Source organism: Amblyraja radiata, chromosome 5, assembly GCF_010909765.2.
Source record: "Amblyraja radiata isolate CabotCenter1 chromosome 5, sAmbRad1.1.pri, whole genome shotgun sequence".
NCBI lineage: Eukaryota > Metazoa > Chordata > Chondrichthyes > Rajiformes > Rajidae > Amblyraja > Amblyraja radiata.
In genome coordinates this window covers 34806199-34828109 of record NC_045960.1, presented here as the reverse complement: position 1 = coordinate 34828109, position 21911 = coordinate 34806199, and the positions used below count along the sequence as shown (strand labels likewise).

General features: G+C 42.2%; 1 long non-coding RNA gene across 1 annotated transcript; it reads right to left on the bottom strand.

The window, feature by feature from the left end:
• Nucleotides 1–612: 612 nt before the first annotated feature.
• Nucleotides 613–21511, bottom strand: LOC116973181. Its single transcript, XR_004412010.1, has 3 exons — nucleotides 21439–21511; nucleotides 14891–14894; nucleotides 613–627 (listed from the first exon to the last, which is right to left on the bottom strand). It is a non-coding gene; the product is annotated as an uncharacterized LOC116973181 (long non-coding RNA).
• Between the last annotated feature and the right edge of the window lie 400 nt (nucleotides 21512–21911).

The window sequence follows — 21911 nt, the reverse complement described above, 5'->3', positions numbered from 1 at the left end:
GAGAAATTGGAACAAATAGTCGGCGTTTCTTATGTATAAAATGTAGAAAATTTGATTTAACGGAGAGTAGATCTGGCTTGTGATCATTTTTCCAGGTAATATAATTCCCTTCGTCAAACTTGACTAGGCACTTTGATGTTCAGCTAGCACGTTTGTTATTTTTCCACCATTTGACACTATCCAGTAATTTAATTATTCACACAACCCCCCATTTCCATCCACACCGGCAGAAATTGGAGATTAAAGCTGAGGTCCACAATCACAAGAGAATGTGTTCACTATTACTTCAGTGCTTTTATTGTTACTCGAAAGGACACCACTGACATAATCAGACCTGACTGGGCAGCTTTCCAACCCATACACCTTCCATAAGGTGCACCACAACTGACAGCGAGTGCTTCCTTCAGCATTTAGCTGCTGACACACAATAGGTGCTTCAGCGATGACACCTCTGGCAACACACAATCAGTGTGTTTCCTCAGTGAGGCATGGCAGATCTGACAGCAAGGCCAGTATCGCTGTACGACAAATAATTACATGTGAATACTGTACATAGAATCCATTATAACAGCGGAAAAAATCATATAAATAGCAAAGATCATGACTTGCAGGAAGAAACTGCAGATGCTGGTTTAAACCGAAGATAGACACAAAAAGCTGGAGTAACTCAGCGGATCAGGCAGCTTCTCTGGAGAAAAAGGAATGCGTGCCATTTTGGGTCGGGACCCTTCTTCAGACTGAAAGTCAGGGGAAAGGGAAATGAGAGATATAGAACAAATTAGTGAACAATATGCAAAAAGTAACAAAGAATACAGACCACTAAACAGCAGTAGGGAGGTTGGGGATAGCATCAAGCAGGAAATCAGGGATGCAAAGGTACAACATTTATCATGGGTGACTTTAATTTACATATAGATTGGGCCAACCAAATTGGTAGACGTGCCGAGGAGGAGGATTTCCTGGAATGTATACGGGATGGTTTTTAAACCAATATGTACAAGAACCAACTAGAGGATAGGCCATCCTAGACTGGGTATTTTGTAATGAGAAAGGATTAGTTAGCGATCTTGGAGTGCAAAGCTCCTTGGGCAACAGTGTCCATAATATGGTGGAATTCTGCATTAGGATGGAAAGTGAAACAGTTAATTCAAAGACTAGAGTCCTTAACTTAAAGAAAGGAGACTTTAAAGATGGGAATTGGCTAGGCTAGACTGGCAAATTATACTTAAAGGGTTGACGGTGGAGATGCAATGGCAAAGATTTAAAGATTGTTCATCCCCGTCTGACGAAAATATAAAATGGGGAAGGCAGCACAACCGTGGCTAACGAAGGAAATCAAGGATGGTGTTAAATCCAAGGAAATGACATATAAATGGGCCTGAGGAAGCAGCAAACTGGAGGACTGGGAGAAATTCAGAACTCAACAGAGGATGACAAAGGGGTTAATTAAGAGGTGGGAAAAAGAGCATGAAAGAAAGCTTGCGGGGAATATAAAAACTGACTCTAAAACTTCTTTAGATATGTAAAAAAGAAAAGATTAGTGAAGACAAATGTAGGTCCCTTACAATCAGAGACAGGTGAATTTATAATGGAAACAAAGAAATGGCAGAACAGTTAAACGAGTACTTTGGTTCTGTCTTCACTAAGAAAGACACAAACAATCTCCCATGAATACCAGGGGACTGAGGATCTAGTGGAAGGGAGGAACTGAAGGGAATCCACATTAGTTAGGAAATGGTGTTAGGTAAACTGTTTGGACTGAAGGCAGATAAATCTCCAGGGCCTGATGGTCTGCATCCCAGAGTAATCAAGGATGTGGCCCTACAAATCATGGGTTCATTGGTGATCACTTTTCCAATGTTCACTCGACTGGGTCAGTTCCTGTGGACTGGAGGGTAGCCGATGTAACCCCACTTTTTAAGAAAGGAGGGAGAGAGAAATTGGGGAATTATATACCAGATAGCCTTACATCATAGTGGGGAAGATGCTTGAGTCGATTGTTAAAGATATTATAGCAGCGCATTTGGAAAGCAGTGACAGGATCGGTCAAAGCCAGCATGGATTTATGAAGGGGAAATCATGCTTGACTAATGTTCTGGCATGTTGGTCTTCATTGCGAGAGGATTTGAGTTTAGGAGCAAGGAGGTGCTTCTGTAGTTGTACAGGGCCCTGGTGAGATCGCACCTGGAGTATTATGTGCAATTTTGGCCTCCTAATTTGAGGAAGGACATTATTGCTATTGAGTAAGTGCAGCGTAGGTTCACTGGGTTAATTCCCGGGATGGCGGGACTGACATATGATGAAAGAAAGTGAGGAGGTGCCTGGTGGACTCACTGTGGTGGATGTTAAATCTATGTTTATTGTGAGTTTTGTTATTTTATTCTATGTTATGACTGCAAGGCACGAAATTTCGTTCAGACTGAAAAGTCTGAATGACAATAAAGGATACTTGACTTGAGACTGGGTGGACTGAGCTTGTATTCACTGGAATTTAGAAGGATGAGAGGATATCTTATAGAAACATATAAAATTCTTAAAGGATTTGACAGGCTAGATGCAGGAAGATTTTTCGCGATGTTGCGGAAGTCCAGAACCTGGGGTCACAGTTTAAGAATAAGGGGGAGGCCATTTAGGACTGAGATGAGGAAAAACTTCTTCACCGAGAGAGTTGTGAATCTGTGGAATTCTCTGCCACAGAAGGCAGTGGAGGCCAATTCACTGGATGTTTTCAAGAGAGAGTTAGATTTAGCTCTTAGTACTGAAGGAATCAAGAGATATGGAGAAAAAGCAGGAACGGGGTACGGATTTTAGATGATCAGCCATGAAGGGCCGAAGGGCTGAATGGCCTTCTCCTGCACCTATTTTTCTATGTTTCTATGTTTCTATGTTTCTATCAACGAAAGGTGGAGCCCACAATGGTCCATTGTTGGCAGTGGGCTAGGGGATAACGAGTTATACAGACAGTGAAACTCAACAGGACGACAGTGAAACTAGTACGATGACTAGGGTGAGGGAGGGACGGAGAGAGAGGAATTCAAGGGTTACTTGAAGTTAGAGAAATCAATATTCAGAAGACATTTGATTATGAATTTTAACACAAATGTTTATTTCCCCTTTCATTACATTATTTGTGATTTTTAATATCCTGCTGCTGGGTCAAAGTGCCCCCTCTGTGATTTCAGTCCAGCTGTTGGAAGATTGCTCACTTTCCCATTGACTCCACACAGATGTCTTTGTTGACCCACGTGACATGTCTTGCCCGAAATGGAATTACTTCAAATTGATGTCAAGGTTCAATTGAAGAAGCAATCTGGAATGGCTGCATGGAGGACATGGTTGAGTTTGTTTCTTGAGACTCCATGGTGTGAAAGAACGCTATTGAGTGTGAACATCAATGGCTTGAACTTGCCCACTAATTGACCTCTTAAGGAACGGGAAGGTGAGATGGTTCATTAATCTGTTCTCACTGAGATCAGTCCACTATTGTTTCATCTTTCAAAACCAGAGGTGACAAGTGGGTCATGAGGACAAGTGTCAGGGGTTATGGAGAGAAGGCAGGAGAATTGGTTAGGAGGGTGAGATAGATCAGCTATGATTGAATGGCGGAGTAGACTTTATGGGCCGAATGGCCTCATTCTGCTCCTATCACTTATGAAGGTCACATTCCTGCTACCTTCAATATTTTGCTCACAGTCAGTCTGTGTGATCTGTGTAGGATACCGGTTCTGATGAGGATCGGTGTTGACTGTGAGGGGATGAATAAATGTCCCTGCTCCTGTGCACCATGTATCAGCTGCTGCAGCATGCTGATCTGTTTATGCAAAACACTTATCTGCTCTGAACACAACAGACTGTGGCTGACGTGTAGCATTTATTTAGCCCTGATCACCTCTGATCTGCTCATGGGTGTTCAGGGCTTTTTGGGGGCCAAAACATGCCAACACATGTGTACTGCCTTGGTTTTGCTGCATGATTTTACCAGGTTTAGGTTTATTTAGCTTAGAAATGCAGCATGGAAACAGGCCCTTCGCCCCAGCGAGTTCGCACCGACCAATGATTCCCGCACACATACTATCCTACACACACTAGGGATGCCCTTTATGTGGCGACTATATGCAAGCAAAACATTTCACAGAGACTTGTCACATGTGACAATAAAGTATTCAATTCAATACAATTCAATTTATAATTTTACCAAGTCATTTAACTTACAAACCTGTACATCTTTGCAGTTCAAAGGTTCAACGGTCTGTTTACTGTCACGTGTACCAATTAAGTTACAGTGAAGCTCAAATTACCATGCAGCCATACTAAAAAAAAGCAACAAGACGCACAACTACATAAAAGTTAACATAAACATCCACCACCGCAGATTCCCCACATTTCACACAGAGAGTGGTGAACCTCTGGAACTCTCTGCCACAGAAGGTAGTTGAGGCCAGTTCATTGGCTATATTTAAGAGGGAGTTAGATGTGGCCCTTGTGGCTAAAGGGATCAGGGGGTATGGAGAGAAGGCAGGTACAGGATACTGAGTTGGTGATCAGTGTTTCTATGTTTCAATTCCTCACTGTGATTGAAGGCAATAAAGTCTAAGCTTCTTCCTCTTAATTCCCCCACGGTCAGGGCAGTAGAACCATCCGCAGTCGGGGCGATCAACGCTCCCACAGCCGGCGATCTAAGCCCCCGTGTTTGGGGCGATCGAAGCCCCCACGTCAGGGCGATCTAAGCCCCCCGCGTCAGGGGCGAACAAAGCCACCATGTCAGGGAGATCAAAGCTCTCGTGTTGGGGTGATCGAAGCTCCAGAATCGGGGCGGTCAAAGCTTCTGCAGCCTGGATGTTAAGTCTCCAGGTTGGTCCCGAGCACGAGACCGCCAACTCCACGATGTCAGGCCGCAGTGCGGACGCAGATACGATGCGGAAAGAAAATTGCTTCTCCGTCGAGGTAAAAGAATAATAAAAGTTTTCCCCCACCCCCCCCCCACCCCCCCCCACCCCCCCCACCCCCACCCCCCTCCCCACATGAAACAAGCGAACGAACACTAAAAACATACATTTAACACATACTATAAAACAACATAGAAGGAGGGGACGAAACAGACTGTTGGCGAGGCAGCCATTGCCGGCGCCACCTGGTGATCATGTGGGAGGTAACTGGAGATCCTGGAAAAAGCCGACACAGGTCACGGGGAGAATGTACAAACTCCGTACAGACAAGCACCTGTAGTCAGGATCAAACCCGGGTCTCTGGCACTGTAGGGCAGCAATTTTACCGCTGCGCCACCGTGCCGTCCAAATTGTATACAATTTGTAGGTTGTATACAAAGCAAAGCATTTCACTGTACCATGGTAGATGTGTCAATAAAGTATCATCTCAAATATAATGATCAAGCGGCACCTTGATGGAAACTTGCTGATCTTTTAGCAATTATGGCAGGCTGGACTGGATCAGTGTAGACTTGGCTTGGCCTCTGTAGGTGTCTACATATTTGTTTATGTTAGTTTAGTTTAGAGATCCAGCGTGGAAAGAAGCCCTTCTGCCCACCGAGTCCGTGCTGACCAGCAATCACCCTCGATGACAGTACACTAGTTGCATTCCACACACAAGGGAAACATAGAAACATAGAAACATAGAAATTAGGTGCAGGAGTAGGCCATTCGGCCCTTCGAGCCTGCACCGCCATTCAATATGATCATGGCTGATCATCCAACTCAGTATCCCGTACCTGCCTTCTCTCCATACCCTCTGATCCCCTTAGCCACAAGGGCCACATCTAACTCCCTCTTAAATATAGCCAATGAACTGGCCTCGACTACCCTCTGTGGCAGGGAGTTCCAGAGATTCACCACTCTCTGTGTGAAAAAAGTTCTTCTCATCTCGGTTTTAAAGGATTTCCCCCTTATCCTTAAGCTGTGACCCCTTGTCCTGGACTTCCCCAACATCGGGAGCAATCTTCCTGCATCTAGCCTGTCCAACCCCTTAAGAATTTTGTAAGTTTCTATAAGATCCCCTCTCAATCTCCTAAATTCTAGAGAGTATAAACCAAGTCTATCCAGTCTTTCTTCATAAGAAAGTCCTGACATCCCAGGAATCAGTCTGGTGAACCTTCTCTGCACTCCCTCTATGGCAATAATGTCCTTCCTCAGATTTGGAGACCAAAACTGTACGCAATACTCCAGGTGTGGTCTCACCAAGACCCTGTACAACTGCAGTAGAACCTCCCTGCTCCTATACTCAAATCCTTTTGCTATGAAAGCTAACATACCATTCGCTTTCTTCACTGCCTGCTGCACCTGCATGCCCACTTTCAATGACTGGTGTACCATGACACCCAGGTCTCGCTGCATCTCCCCTTTTCCTAGTCGGCCACCATTTAGATAATAGTCTGCTTTCCTGTTTTTGCCACCAAAATGGATAACCTCACATTTATCCACATTATACTGCATCTTCCAAACATTTGCCCACTCACCCAGCCTATCCAAGTCACCTTGCAGTCTCCTAGCATCCTCCTCACAGCTAACACTGCCCCCCAGCTTAGTGTCATCCGCAAACTTGGAGATATTGCTTTCAATTCCCTCATCCAGATCATTAATATGTATTGTAAATAGCTGGGGTCCCAGCACTGAGCCTTGCGGTACCCCACTAGTCACTGCCTGCCATTGTGAAAAGGACCCGTTTACTCCTACTCTTTGCTTCCTGTTTGCCAGCCAGTTCTCTATCCACATCAATACTGAACCCCCAATGCCGTGTGCTTTAAGTTTGTAAACTAATCTCTTATGTGGGACCTTGTCGAAAGCCTTCTGGAAGTCCAGATACACCACATCCACTGGTTCTCCCCTATCCACGCTACTAGTTACATCCTCGAAAAATTCGATAAGATTCGTCAGACATTTACCTTTTGTAAATCCATGCTGACTTTGTCCAATGATTTCACCACTTTCCAAATGTGCTGCTATCCCATCTTTAATAACTGACTCTAGCAGTTACAATTTTATCAAGCCAATTAACCTATAAAGCCTGCATGATTTTGGAATGTGGGAGGAAACCAGAGCACCCGGAGAAAACCCACACAGTCACAGTGAAAGTATACAAGCTCCGTACAGATAGCACCTATCAGGATCAAACCCGGGTGTCTGGCGGTATGAGGTAGTGGCTGCGCCACTGTGCCGCCCGAACTGCCACCTGACCCAGTGGGTACTCTGTGATGGATTATCTCCAACGGCTAGCAAGTGTGTGCGCTTGACATCGATGGCTGAGGACAAGGCCTCCAAGGTGCACTAACCTCCTGTGAGAGCTTGGGAATGACACACGGCCTGTCATCTCCTAAATATGGTGTTCACTAACCTTCTCACTGAGCAACCTTATCATGGAAACATCCTCACCTTTTCCCACTGGAGCAGTGGACATGTTTCATTACTTTCAACCCTCACCACCACACCAAGTGCCGGATTAAAGTTGGCTAGTTCTCGGTGTAACACCCTGTGACATGAATCCCCAGTCAATCATATCTTCTCTAGGGGTGTTCCTCTCTCAGATAATGCTGAGTTGCATTTGCAGAACTTGGCAGGAAGCGTTGGTGATGGTGTCATGCATGTAAAATAACCTTTACTTTAACTTCTGTTTTCTGCACCAGATTTCAATACCATGTAATAGAGTCATAGAGTTATACAGCATGGAATCAAGCCTTCGGCCCAACTTGCCCACACCGACCAACATGCCCCATCTATACTACTCAATCCAGCCTGCGTTTGACCCATATCCTTCTAAACCTTTCCAATCCATGGACCTGTACCATGTACTTGTTACATGTTGACCTCTCTCCCTTTCCCCATGGCAACCAATGTATGTTGTGGTAAGTGCGATCTTAAGGACAAATGCTCTTCTCTTTGGCCTACATCAAAAGGTCGGCAGCTACATTATATTGAATATGTTCGCACAGGGAAAAACACAGGTTATACTTCACTGTATGTTTCTGGGTGGAAACTAACACAATGCTGTCATAAACATCTTTTTAGACTTTAGAGAAAGAGCATGGAACCAAGCCCTTCAGCTCACTGAGTCCATGCCTATCTGTGATCACCCCGTACACGAGCAGTATCCTACACACTAGGGACAATTTACAATTTTACTGAAGCCAATTAATCTACAAACCTGCACGTCTTTGGAATGTGGGAGGAAACCAGAGCACCCGGTGAAAACCCACGCAGTGCAGAGAGAACGTACAAACTCCGTTCAGATGGCACCCATTGTCAGGATCAAAGCTGGGTCTATGGAGCTGTAAGACAGCAACTCTACCGCTATGCCACTGTGTCGCCTTATTGACTAATTTCACAATATTTTGCGAGGGGACTAAAAATCCACAGTCACACAATATGCAACAACAGCTTAGCGCTTCAAAGAAGGGAGAATCCAATTTCTGGACTTTACTTCCTCCAGAGGCAAAAATGCCTTCTCATTTACATTGTTATCTTGCCAACAGTTTGAAGTTCTGCGTTGAAAGCAAATTAGTAAAACAAATCAGCATTTCACACATGACAGAATAATTTCAAACGGCATTTATTAAATTATGAAAAGCAAATAATTTCTGGGTTAGCTTATTCTGTTAAGTATACTATCAAATTATTTGCAATTCAAGTGTTACAACCCATACACACACATCAAACTTAAACAGTGCGTTAGTGATCCATTTTCTCATCTTCACAAATGCTAATCTGTTCCATTTTCTTCTAAATTGGTCCATTTAATCTCTCATTATTCATTCAATCCGCTCAGTATGAAAAGTCAGATATTTAAATTGTTTGAATTATCCTAACTCTGCTGGTCATTGTAAACAGGAAACATGGTTTTCTGATTCTTCTGATGGGACAACGGAGATCATAAATTTCCCTATAAAGTCATACAGCATCGAAACAGGCCCTTCGGCCCAGCTTGCCCATGCTGGCCAAGGTGCCCCATCCGTACTAATCCCACCTGCCTGCATTTGGCCCATATACCTCTAAATAATTTCTATCCATGTACCTGTCCAAATGTCTTTTAAATACTTAGAATGGTATCTGCTTCATCTTCCTCCTCTGGCAGCTTGTTCTATATACAGGGCATTCAGAAAATATTCAGACCCTTCACTTTTTCCACATTTTGTTACGTTACAGCCTTATTCTAAAATTGATTAAATTCATTTTTTTTTATCATCAATCTACACACTATACCCCATAATAAAAAAGCAAAAACAGGTGTTTAGAAATTTTTGCAAAGGAAATCAAAAGAAATAACTGAAATATCACATTTACCTAAGTATTCAGACCCTTTGCTATGACATTCAAAATTGAGCTTAGGTTCATCCTGTTTCCATTGATTATCCTTGAGATGTTTCTACAACTTGATTGGAGTCCACCAGTGGTAAATTAAATTGATTTGACATGATTTGGAAAGGCACACACCTGTCCAAATAAGGTCCCACAGTTGACAGTGCATGTCAGAGCAAAAACCAGGCCACGAAGACAAAGGAATTGTCCATAGACCTCCGAGTCAGGAATGTGTCGAGACGCAGATCTGGGGAAGGGCATAAAACAATTTTTGCAGCATTGCAGGTCCCGAAGAGCACAGTGGCCTCTCTCATTCTTAAATGGAAGAACATTGGAACCACCAGGACTCTTCATAGAGCTGGCTGCCCGACCAAACTGAGCAATTGGGAGAGAAGGGCCTTGGTCAGGGAGGTGACCAAGAACCCGATGGTCACTCTGACAGAGCTCCAGAGTTCCTCTGTGGAGATGGGAGAACCTTCCAGAAGGACAACTATATCTGCAGCACTCCATCAATCAGGCCTGTATGGTAAAATGGCCAGACGGAAATCACTACTCAGTAAAAGCCACATGACAGCCCGTTTGGAGTTTGCCAAAAGGCACCTAAAGGACTCCCAGATCATGAGAAACAAGATTCTCTGGTCTGATGAAACCAAGATTAAACTCTTTGGCCTGAATGCCAAGTGTTAAGTCTGGAGAGAACCAGCCACCACTCATCACTTGACCAATACCATACCTACGGTGAAGCATGGTGGTGGCAGCATCATGCTGTGGGGATGTTTTTCAGTGGCAGGAACTGGGAGACTAGTCAGGATCGAGGGAACGATGAAAGGAGCAAAATACAGAGAGATGCTTCATGAAAACCTGCTCCAGAGCATTCTGGATCTGAGACTGGGGCGGAGGTTCACCTTCTAACAGGACAACGACCCTAAGCACACAGCCAAGACAACATAGGAGTGGCTTAATGACAAATCTGTGAATGTCCTTGAGTGGCCCAGCCAGAGCCCGGACTTTAACCCGATCGAACATCTCTGGAGGGACCTGAAAATAGCTGTGCATCAACGCTCCCCATTCCACCAGACAGAGCTTGAGTGGATCTGCAGAGAGGAATGGGAGAAATTACTCAATTACAGGTACCAAGCTTGTGGCATCATACCCAAGAAGACTTGAGGCTGTAATCGCTGCCAAAGGTGCCTCAACAAAGTACTGAGCAAAGGGTCTGAATACTTATGTAAATGTGATAATTCAGTTATTTCTTTTGAATTACTTTGCAAACATTTCTAAACACCTGTTTTCGCTTTTTTATTATTTGGCGTTGTGTGTAGATTGATGATAAAAAATAATTTAATCCATTTTAGAATAAGGCTGTAATGTAAGGGGAGAAGGCTGGCATGGGTTATTGATTGTGGACGATCAGCCATGATCACAATGAATGGCGGTGCTGGTTCAAATGGTCGAATGACCTCCTCCTGCACCTATATTCTATGTTTCTATGTAACAAAATGTGGAAAAACTGAAGGGGTCTGAATATTTTCTGAATACACTGTATCCAGCAAACTCTGTGAGGAAAAAGTTGTTTCTCAGGGCCTATTAAATCTTTTTCCTCGCACCTTAAACTGATGTCCTCTGGTTCTTCATTTCTCTATTCTGGGTAAAAGACTGTGCATTCAGGCTATCTATTCTGCTCATGATTTTATAATCCTCTACAAGATTGCCCCTCAGCCTCCTGCACTCCAAGGAATAAAGTCCTAGCCTGCACAACCTCTCCCTATAGGTCAAGCCCTTAAGTCCTGGCAACATCCTCATATATCTTCTCTGCACTCTTTCCAGCTTAACAACATCCCTCCTATCGACGGATGACCAGAACTAAACACAATACTCCAAATGCAGACTCACCAATGTCTCGTACAACTATAACATGACCGCCTAACTTCTATACTCAATACCCTGACTGATGAAGGCGAATGTACCAAAGGCCTTCTTGACCATCCTATGCACCTGTGATGCCACTTTCAACGAACTATGTACCTGCACTCCTCGATCCCTCTGCTTTACAACACTTTCAGGGCCCTGCCATTCTCTGAACTTTATTGCATGCATCTTTTATCACTGAAAAGGAAGGCAAGTTATATTGTCGGAGGCACAGAGCACATAAACAGGCCCTTCAGCCCAACTCTTCTATGTCAACCAAGTTGTCTAACTAATATAGTCAGCACGAGACTCAAATCCTTCCACTTCATGAACATGTCACAGAAGTTTCTAAATACAGTAGTTGTTGCTGCTGCTTCTCCCACTTCCCTGACAGCTTGTTTCATGCACACACCACCCGCTGTGTGAAAATGTTGCTCCTCGTGTCCCTTTTACATCTTTCCTCTCTCTTATAGATATAATTTTAGTTTTAGACTCCACTACCCCAGGGGGAAAAGACTGCATCTATTTTCCTTATCTATGCCATACTTCAGCCTCCTCTGCTCCATGGAAAAAAAGACCCAGCCTATCTTCAATTTTTTAAAATAAATCTTAAAAAGAATAAATCGTAATCTACCGTTCATTGTGTCTTCATGGAATTATATACCTGCACCCCTTGATCCTTCTGTTTTACAATATCCCCTTAGATCCCTCTCAGTTACTACGTAAGTCCTACCAAAATACACCACTTCACATTTATCTGAATTAAATTCCATTTGCTATTTCTTGGGATCAGGCTACCATTTTAATCATTGACAACCTTCTTCACTGTCAACTATACCAACAACTTTAGTATCCTGTGCAAACTTACTAACTATGCTACCTGCATTGACATCCAAATCATTAATATAAATAGCGAGCAACAGTGGCCCCAGCACCAATTCCAGTGCTACATCACTTGTTACAGTCCTCAGTCTGAAAAACGAGCCTCCGCTATCACCTTCCGACTCCTACCACCAATTTTGTTCCAATTGGCTAGAATCGCAAGATCCCAAAAGATCTGACCTTCCAGGTCAGCCTACCATGTGTTTTCTTGTCAAATGTCTTGCTAAAGTCCATTTGGAGAATATTTACCACACTGCCCTCACCTCTTTAAAAAAAAAAAAAACTCAATCACATTGGTTAGACACAATTTTCCATGCACAAAGCCATGCTCACTATCCCTAATCTTACCTTTCCAAACCCATGTAGTTGTTATCTCTCAGAAACCTCTCCAATAACCGACACATCACTGAAGTAACACCAACCATTCTTTAGTCCCCAGGCTTTTCCTTGTAGGTTTTCTTAAATTAGATTGTTGTTTTAGAGATACAGCGTTGAAATAGGCCCTTCGGCACACCGAGTCTGCACCGACCAGTGATCCCTGTACACGAACACTATTCTAGATACTAGGGACAATTTACAATTTTTACTGAAGCCAAATTAACCTACAAACCTGTAAGTCTTTGTGGAGTTGGGAGGAAACTGGAGCACCAGGGGAATACGTTCGCATCATGGGGAGAACGTGCAAACTCCGTACAGACATGATGGTGTAAGGCAGCAACTCTACCGCTGCACCACCATGCTGCCCCTAAATATAGCTACAGCATTGGCCAGTTTCCAGTCTTCTAGCATCTCACCAAGTCTATTGAGCATGCAGATATCCTGGCAGTGGTCCAACAATTTCTTCCATAGCTTCCCATAATGTTCTAGAATACACTTGATTAGGTCCCAGGGATTTATCAACTATAATGTGTTTTAAGACCTCCAGCACCAACGCTTCGGTAATGTCCACTCTCTTTTAGACATAAAAGTGAAAATTGGAAATGAAAATATGCTTTCCAAATTCAGGTCTCACATGACAAAAATCTACAGGAGGCAGTTATGAACGGGCAAATCCCAAAAACCTGAGTAAGGCTGGAATAACCTTTCCTTTATGGCAGCTAGTTGCTGGATTTTCCCAAGAGACAGGACATACGAGCTTAACAAATATGCCCAGACATATTGGGTGGCACAGTGGCAAGTGATAGAGTTGCTGCCTTACTGCGCCAGAGATCCGTGTTCGATCATGACTATGGGTGCTGTCTGTACGGTTTGTACGTTCTCCCCATGGCCGTGTGGGTTTTCTCCAGGTGCTCCAGTTTCCTCTCACATTCCAAAGATGTACAGGTTTGTAGGTTAATTGGCTTCAGTAAAAAGTGTAAATTGTCACTAATGTGTAGGATAGTGCTAGTGTACGGGGGGTGATTGCTAGTTGGTGCAGACTCGGTGGACCGAAAGGCTTGTTTCTGCGCTGTATCTCTAATGTAAAGGAGTGTACTAAAATGAAAGGCATGCGACGGGCAGCATTTTGCTGTTGTATGGTGCCAACCCAGTGTTGAAAGGCAGTGGTGAACAAGATTCACAAAGTTACGTTGCACCCCTAAGTTTTCATTGTAGTGATCTTTACCATCGCCAGTTAATGATCATTTAGCATTCTGCTGTACATTGGAATCTAGAAAGCAGCTCATTTTGCTGGTTGAGGTAGTCTTGAATAGTTCCAGCTAACATTTTGATAGATGTTGTATGTACAGATGCAATTTGGTGGAAATTGAAGCTTTCCTTCTCAGTGGTAGCTCAACACCTTTACAGCCAGAAAACTGTCTAAAGTGTTTCTGCAAATCAGGAAATCACCCTTTTTGCTTCCTAATAACAGTAGTTGAGAACACAAGTGAGAAGTTGCTGCGGTCCTTTAATGTGTTATTTATAATGTGTTCACAATATGTTTATAGCATTCCTGTTTGACTTCCTCTCCCTTTTTATAATGCAGGTGCCCTAATAACATCATGAAACAGAACTTACCAGCTTGTAACTTCACAAAATTATTCTACATGTGTGCCATTGCAACCCTGCAGTTTAAATGGGGAGCATCGAGATAAGTACTCTGTTACTTTGGTGTGTAATAACAAATATCCATCTTATTTACAGGAAGAATGAGCTCAGACCAGGATATGAATTGAAGAGAGATTTCCCATGCACCTTCAATTAAGAGCAGCCGGTAATGAGGATACTAATTGCCTAAGAAGTGTGTTAAAACTAACATAAATGGAACAGTTTGACTCAGCTTAATTGCCTTTCACTCTTTTGTGTCAGAGCTACTGCTGTGAAGTTTGTCAGCAGCAGAAATTAAGTTTGTTAAAACGTAAACCAAATAGATACTGGGATCTTCTTAAGCAGAAGCTACTATGCAATAGGTCTTCGCACGTTTGACATTTCTGCCAAGCTATACTCCTTTCACCCATCTACATGTGTATTTCTGAATTTTCTCCCCCAAAATAATGGCTGATTTTCACCACAAACCATCTGTACTTTTGTTTTCTGTCCAGCTGCCAGGATAATGTTGGCTAATAGTGCAGTCAGACAAATTCTGTTGTTTTCTTTGGTCAGCTGATTCAAGTTATTATTAATAGCTGCCTGTGCCTTATGTACATAAGAACAAACGTAACAGCTGAGTTGGAAACTCTGGCTAGTAAATTGAACTTAAAAAGGTTTGCACACTATAAAGATAAATAGATGCACAGAGAAAAGCATTGTGTGTATGTGTGAACTAATACAATACCCAATGGATTGAACTGTGACAAAATGAATCCAGACACAAGAACTACCAACCTCAAGGAGATGCTGAAATCTTGAGTAAATACACTCATGATTTGGAGGATTCCAACAGGTCGAGCAGCATCTGTGGAGGGAATGGATAGGCAATATTTCAGGCCAGGATCTTTCCTTTGCCTGATTGACTTATTGATGGCAACATGAATGTCCACTTGCAGGAGGTAGTGTAATGACAGTAGCCTGTTCTTCACTCATCGTGTGAGGATGGTAGTCCACCATGACCCTGCACAGAACTTGGAATAGCGGCAGCAAAAGATGGGAAGTGTTTAGGAATTTGCCAAGGAGAGATTGGCTTATTAACATGCAACATTTTGATGCCCCATAACATGTGTCATCAAGTATTACTTGTGAACCTTTTGCAGATTGCCTAGAATCATGGAGTCATCTAGCACAGAAACAGGCCGTTGTTTCATCTTGTCCATGTTGACCAAAATGCCCCATCAAAGTTAGTCCCTTTTGTCTATATCCCTCTATGTACGTAAGGACAAATGTACAAGCTGAGTTGGAATCCATGTACCTATCCACGTGTCCTTTCAATGTTGTTATAGTACCTGTTTCACCTCTGGCAGTTCATTCCATATACCCACCATCCTCTGAGTAAAAATGCTGCCCCTCAGGTTTGCATTAAACCTTGCCCTTCTCACCTTAGAGCTATGTCCTCTTGTTCTTGATCCCTTATCCTCATCTTCTTCTTCTTGCATATGGCGTGCACAGCCTAAAGTTGTAAGACAACTTGTTCTGATTGATCTTCTGTTAGTGCACGCCAGGTTGATTGCATTCATTGAAACAGGGTGGACCACGTGAAGGTTACATACTCCCAACCCTCCTTACCCTCATGATTTTATACACCTATTAAGATCATCACTCAGCCACCTGTGATGTCCAATCTTTGTCTATAGTTCAGGCCCTCATGTCCTGTCAATTTATAAATCTTCATTGCACCCATTTCTAGCTTAATGTCATCCTTCCTATGACTGTGTGACCAAAACTGAATACTGTACTCAAATTGTGGCCTCACCAGCATCTTGTACAACTGTAATATAACGTCCCTACTTCTATACTCAATACCTAACTGATGAAGGCCAATGTACTTAAAGCCCTCTTTAGCACCCTGTCTACCTGTGATGATACCTGTTCTCAGGGAACTATGTACCTGTACTCCAAGATTCCTCTACAACACTCCCAAGGCCTCACCAATCACTGAGGAGGTTCAGCAGATAGACTCAAAATGCTGGAGTAACTCAGGCAGCACCTCTGGAGAGAAGGAATGGGTGACGTTTTGGGTCGAGACCCTCTTCAGAAGGGTGTTGACCCAAAACATCATCCATTCCTTCTTTCCAAAAAAGCTACATGTCCCGTTGAGTTACTCCAGTATTTTGTGTCTATCTTCGGTTAAAACCAGCATCTGCAGTTCCTCCCTACACTATGAAGGTCCAGTCCTGGTTTGATTTCCAAAAATGTTACACCTTGCACTTTTCTCATTAAACTCTATTAGCTATTCTTCAGCTCACTTGCCCACCTGATCAAGATCCTGCTATGATTTATGAAAACCATCATCACATCACAGCCACCTACTTTAGTGTCAACTGTAAACTTACCTGTTAACATTTTGCAGATTTCCTGCATTGATAAAATTGTAAATTGTCCCGAGTGTGTGTGGAATAATGTTAATGTGAGGGGATCACTGGTGGGCAGCACAGTGGCGTAGTGGTAGAATTGCTGCATTACAACGCTTGAGACCTGGGTTCAATCCTGACTACGGGTTCTTGTCTGTACGGAGTTTGTACTTTCGCCCCGTGACCTGCGTGCGTTTTCCCCGGGTGCTCCAGTTTCCTCCCACGTCCCAAAGACATATAGGTTTGTAGGTTAATTGGCTTGGTAAAATTGTAAATTGTCCCTAGTGTGTGTAGAATAGTGTTAATGTGCAGGGATCGCTGGTCGGCGCGGACTCGGTGATTTCTTTAAAAGTAAAACTGCTAAAACTAAATATTTTTGTTATTTTCATTGTATCTCAAGCATTCCTTTTTTGCAATATGGCAGATATTGCAGATTCGATATTCAATAATAAGACTTGCCACATACATTAAGTTAAGCAAATATACATCAAAAGATTGTGGTGTATGTTAAATAAGACATGTCAATTATTCCCACCTAAGATGGCATGCAGATTGTACACATAAAGTGTTTCAAGTGCTCACAGTACGAGACTGCAAAGCGAGAGCATATGGCCAATTAAAAAGTCATTCTGGCACCATATAGCTTGTAAAGCGGCTGTTCTCTGAAGGTGTGGGTTTTGACAACTCGTTATGGTGAGTTCTGCAATCATTTAATCCATAAGGGCCTGTCCCACTTGGGCGTCATTTGCGCGTCATTTACACGACATCCTAAAAATTGGTTGGCGCTTCGTGACGCACGTGTGATGTGCGCATGGTGCGTGGTGAGGCGTGGTGGCGTATGCAGTGACGAGCGGTAACGCGTGGCGCCCCAGGATTTTGCAGTGATCAAAATTCTCGCGCGCCACCTGCGTGACGTATCCCTTGCGCATGCTGACGTACTGATGGCATACGCTGACGTACTGCCGGCGTACTTGTAGCACGTGGTGATGCATGGTTACGCACGGTGACGCACGAGCATTGCCTATGCTAATGTATTATGCGTCATCGTGCATCAATGTCCGTAACCATGCGCCGGCCGTACGCCGTCGGTGCGCCATTTGCGCGTCATTTGAGCACCGCATCACCTGACCACTAGTGTATAAAGCGCGGGTAGTTTTGAACAATTTTCACCATATTATCTTTGATTTTCACTGGGAAAATCCTTGCCACGGAGATCGGACTAAGTACGAACGACATCGCAAATGGCTCCCAAAAGAAGCAGGACTCCCAAGAGCACTTGGCGCATGACTGTCGTACTGCTGGACGATTTTCGCGCAACAGTCACTACCGGCCTGTCGCGTAAATGACGCGCAAATGACGCCCAAGTGGGACAGGCCCTATACTGTACACTTGACCGGGCAAGGAAAAGTATTTATCTGTTTAGGAATGTTGTCATCACCACAATCAGGCAGAGGGCATTTTTTCCCCGAAAATCCCACATTTAATCACAACGGTAATTATTATAAATTGAACAAATGGTGAATCATATCATAAACATGTTCGTTCATACGATTACCAGCTCTGTGGAAAATGTACAGAGTTCAGTACTTCAGCTGAGATGTTTGTTAAAGACAAGAATCAGAAATATAAGAAAGAATGAATCAATATTTTCATTTATTTTATTTTCTTACATACTTTTTATACTCATGGTTTTAATGTTTGTAATTTAGCTGCAGCAATCCTGCATGTCACTTGTAATGATGTTTATAGAAGCAGACTGCTGCCACTATACTGTGGAATACACTCCCTTAGCAAACAGACTGAGATTAATAACACAGTAAATATAATAGGCAAGGAAAGGACTTTGATCCAGTCAATTCACAACATAAACAACAAGTTGATTACCTACAACATTATCTAGATCCTGAACTGATAGGTGATTTTTGTTTCACTTTAATGGATACTTGAAGGCATTAAGTACAAACAATCAAAACTGTGTTTGCCATAATCTAGTGGGAGAAAGTTATATTCAACCACCCTTCTTCAATCAATGACCCATGGCTTGATGGTCTGCAGTCTAATTACTTATAAAGCTTCAATGCCTTATCCACAATCCAGTCCCATAATGGTTTCCTGTTTCCTCCACTTTCCCAATGATAACACTCGTCCATTCTCTCTTGGGTAATAATTTTCTTTGCGTGGGCAGTGCAATTATTCGATAACACATCGGAAGATTATAAGCTGTGGCTCCTGGAAAAGATTTCAATGGATGTTTAAAAATATTTTTCAAGAATGCTAGTGCTTTGAGTCTTGAATGATATTTACATACCTCAACGAAAATATGGGTATTTTTCTTTTTTTTTCTTTAGTTTAGTGTTTGTTTTTTCCCTTTTTCTTTTTATCTTTGTGTTTTTTTTTACATATATGTTTCCTTTTAAAGATTTATCTATATTTACATAGAGACCGCGAGGTCTATATTCATTGTGTATTTTGACACTGGTCTCATATTAGGTTATACCTGTTATTAATGTAATCCTGATCCCTATGTATCAATACCATTGTTATGTTTATCATTATTCTTTTTGCTTTGTTTTTTATGTTTTATTTTGGGGGGTTTTTGAAAAAAAACAATAAAAAGATTTAAAAAGAAAGAAAGAAAATATGGGGTAAGTATGCCGCTGAGCCCTAGTCCATCTATTTTACAAAGGACATCTTCCCTCCCTTCAGCTGCATTGAATGTCATCAGTTTTGTATCAGTTATCAGTTTAGTTTATTGTCATGTGTACCAAAAAGCTTTTGTTGGATGCTAACCAGTCAGCAGAAAGACAATACATGATTATAATCGATTAATTTACAGTGTACAGATACATGAAAAGCGAATGACATTTAGAATGAACATTCTAACCTGTTTATAAAAATGACAAAGCAATGTATCAGAAGGGTGTCAAAGCATTGAGCAATATAAATTTGGACATAGTGATAATGTCGTGTTTGAGTTTTCAAAATCTGAAGGGTAAGTTGAGGCCAATAAAGAACTTTGCAATCGTGAGTTGTCAAAAAAAAATTGAATCAAAGACATTGCGATGTTTTGATTTATACCACTATGTTTATTTTATTTAACTATCTATGTTACCTAGACATAGAACGAAGGCATTACTAAATATGTCACAAACATAAAATTTAAGGTATAGTCAGGAGTCGGCTTCTGGGTCCTTTCAACTGATTAACCATTTTATAAGAATCTAATGAGGCCAATCTTTTACCTCAGTGCCATTTTCCATACCTTATCCCACATTCTTTGATTGCAAAATAAAATGTAGATTTAAGAGGTATTCAGATAAGCACATGGATATGCAGGTAATGGAGGGGTCTGGATCATGTGCCGGCAGATTATATTAGTTTTGCTTGTCATCAGTGTGGGCAGAAGGTTCTGTTTCTGAGTTATATACTTTGCAATGTTCTATGTAGGAAGGAACTGCAGATGCTGGTTTAAACTGAAGATAAACACAAAATTCTGGAGTAACTCAGCTGGACAGGCAACATCTCTGGAGAGAAGGAATGGGTGACATTTTGGGTCGAGCCTCTTCTTAAGACCAGAAGAAGGGTCTCGACCCGAAACGTCACCTATTCCTTCTCTCCAGAGATGCTGTCTGTCCCACTGAGTTACTCCAACGTTTTGTGTCTTTCTATGTTCTGCGTTCTATGGATATATCCTGTATCTGACTCTCAACAGTTCCCATGGGTAGTGAATTCCAATGATTCACTGTCCTCTGTGTGTAGAACTTTGCTGCCTCACAGGACTCAATATAAAATGATAACCATTCAGGATCAAGGTGAGAGGAAAATTCTCAAAACCTTGGCTAAGGAAACATAAGCCTTGCATCTACCCAGATAAACTCTGATAAAAATTAGGGAATAGTTTTCATTTTTCTAAACTCAAGAGAATACAGTTTTTGTCTGCTTAATCATGAAGGATAGACCGAGAGAATCTGCAAATGGCTTTGGAGGAATCACTCTCTAATACTGCTGAACTCGCACGATAATGGGGCTCCTCAAAATTGAGATTCTGTTGTTTGAGATAATAAGAATGATTGGAGTCATGTTAAAGAATTCAGACAGAGAGGTTAATGTGTAATAGGAGACAAAGTCAATGTGATCGGTTGCTAGCCTATCACCACCAATGGAGATGGAGGTGTGGAAGAGAAATGTTGGTGATTTACGATTTGAAGAGATGTAAAGTGTGGAAACTGGTTGATGACATTTGTTAATTTAGTGTGAGAGTAGAAAACAGCACTGATAAATTCACCAATGTATGAAAAGAAAAGGTAAGGAGGGGTGCTGAGCAGGACTGGGACAACAATAAGCTAAGCCTAGACAACTTCATGTATCAAAACCTTCTGTTTAAAGGAAATGGGGTCAAGTGAACAAGTTCAACTAGGAAGATAAAGATGGCAAAGGGGCAGCGTTTCATTCTCAGTTCAAAGAAGTGGAGGATTATTGGACCATCATACGGGCATGGGCCTTCTCTAGTAAAATGGAAATGAATACACGCAGGAAATTGGAAACCATTAGACTGGGGAACATCAGGTTTGTTGCAGGTGACAGGATACTTGAAAAGAGGTGAAATAAATTGGATAGTGATATGAAAAAATAAAGTAATGGTGCAAGAACAAGATAAAACAGGAACAAAAACATAAGGGGAATAGGCAGGATGACTGCACATAGTCTTTTACCAAGGGTAGGGGAATCAATAACAAGAGGCCCGTGTTTAAAGTAAGGGGGGCAAGATTTAACACAAACCTGAGGGGCAACTTTTTTACTCAGAGGGTGGTAGGTATATGGAACAAGCTGCCAGAGGAGGTAGTTGAGGCAGAAACAATAGCAACAATTAAAAGATACTTGGACACATACATGGATTGAAAAGGTTTAGAGGGACACTAGGGGACTCACCTAGTGGCAGCATGCTGTAAAGGTTGCAAATTTGTTTGCTCCCTTAACTTTTAACCTTCACTTACCACTTTTTTAATGTTACTTGTTATTACTTAACTTCAAGGCACGGTCTAACTTTTCATAAAGTGTTGATAACACTTTTACACGCCTTAATTGTGAAAAGGATGGAGACAAAAGGGAAAGGAGGCTCCCCAAGGAAGGAACGGGGGAAAGCCACTGCCACAGCCACAGCCATAGCTTCTGACTCTAGTATTTTAGAAGCAATATCTAAAATGAACGATGAACTGAAAAATGATATGAAAACAAGATTTTGCAGTTTGGAAGAAATGGTGAAAGGAGTTTCGAGCAAATTGAAGGAAGTTCAAGAAAAGCTGATTATGTTACAAGATGAATTTCGTGAACAAAAGGAACAAATTCATAACTTGCGAACCCTAGGCCAAGAGAGAGATTTGAAGATTGAAAAACTGGA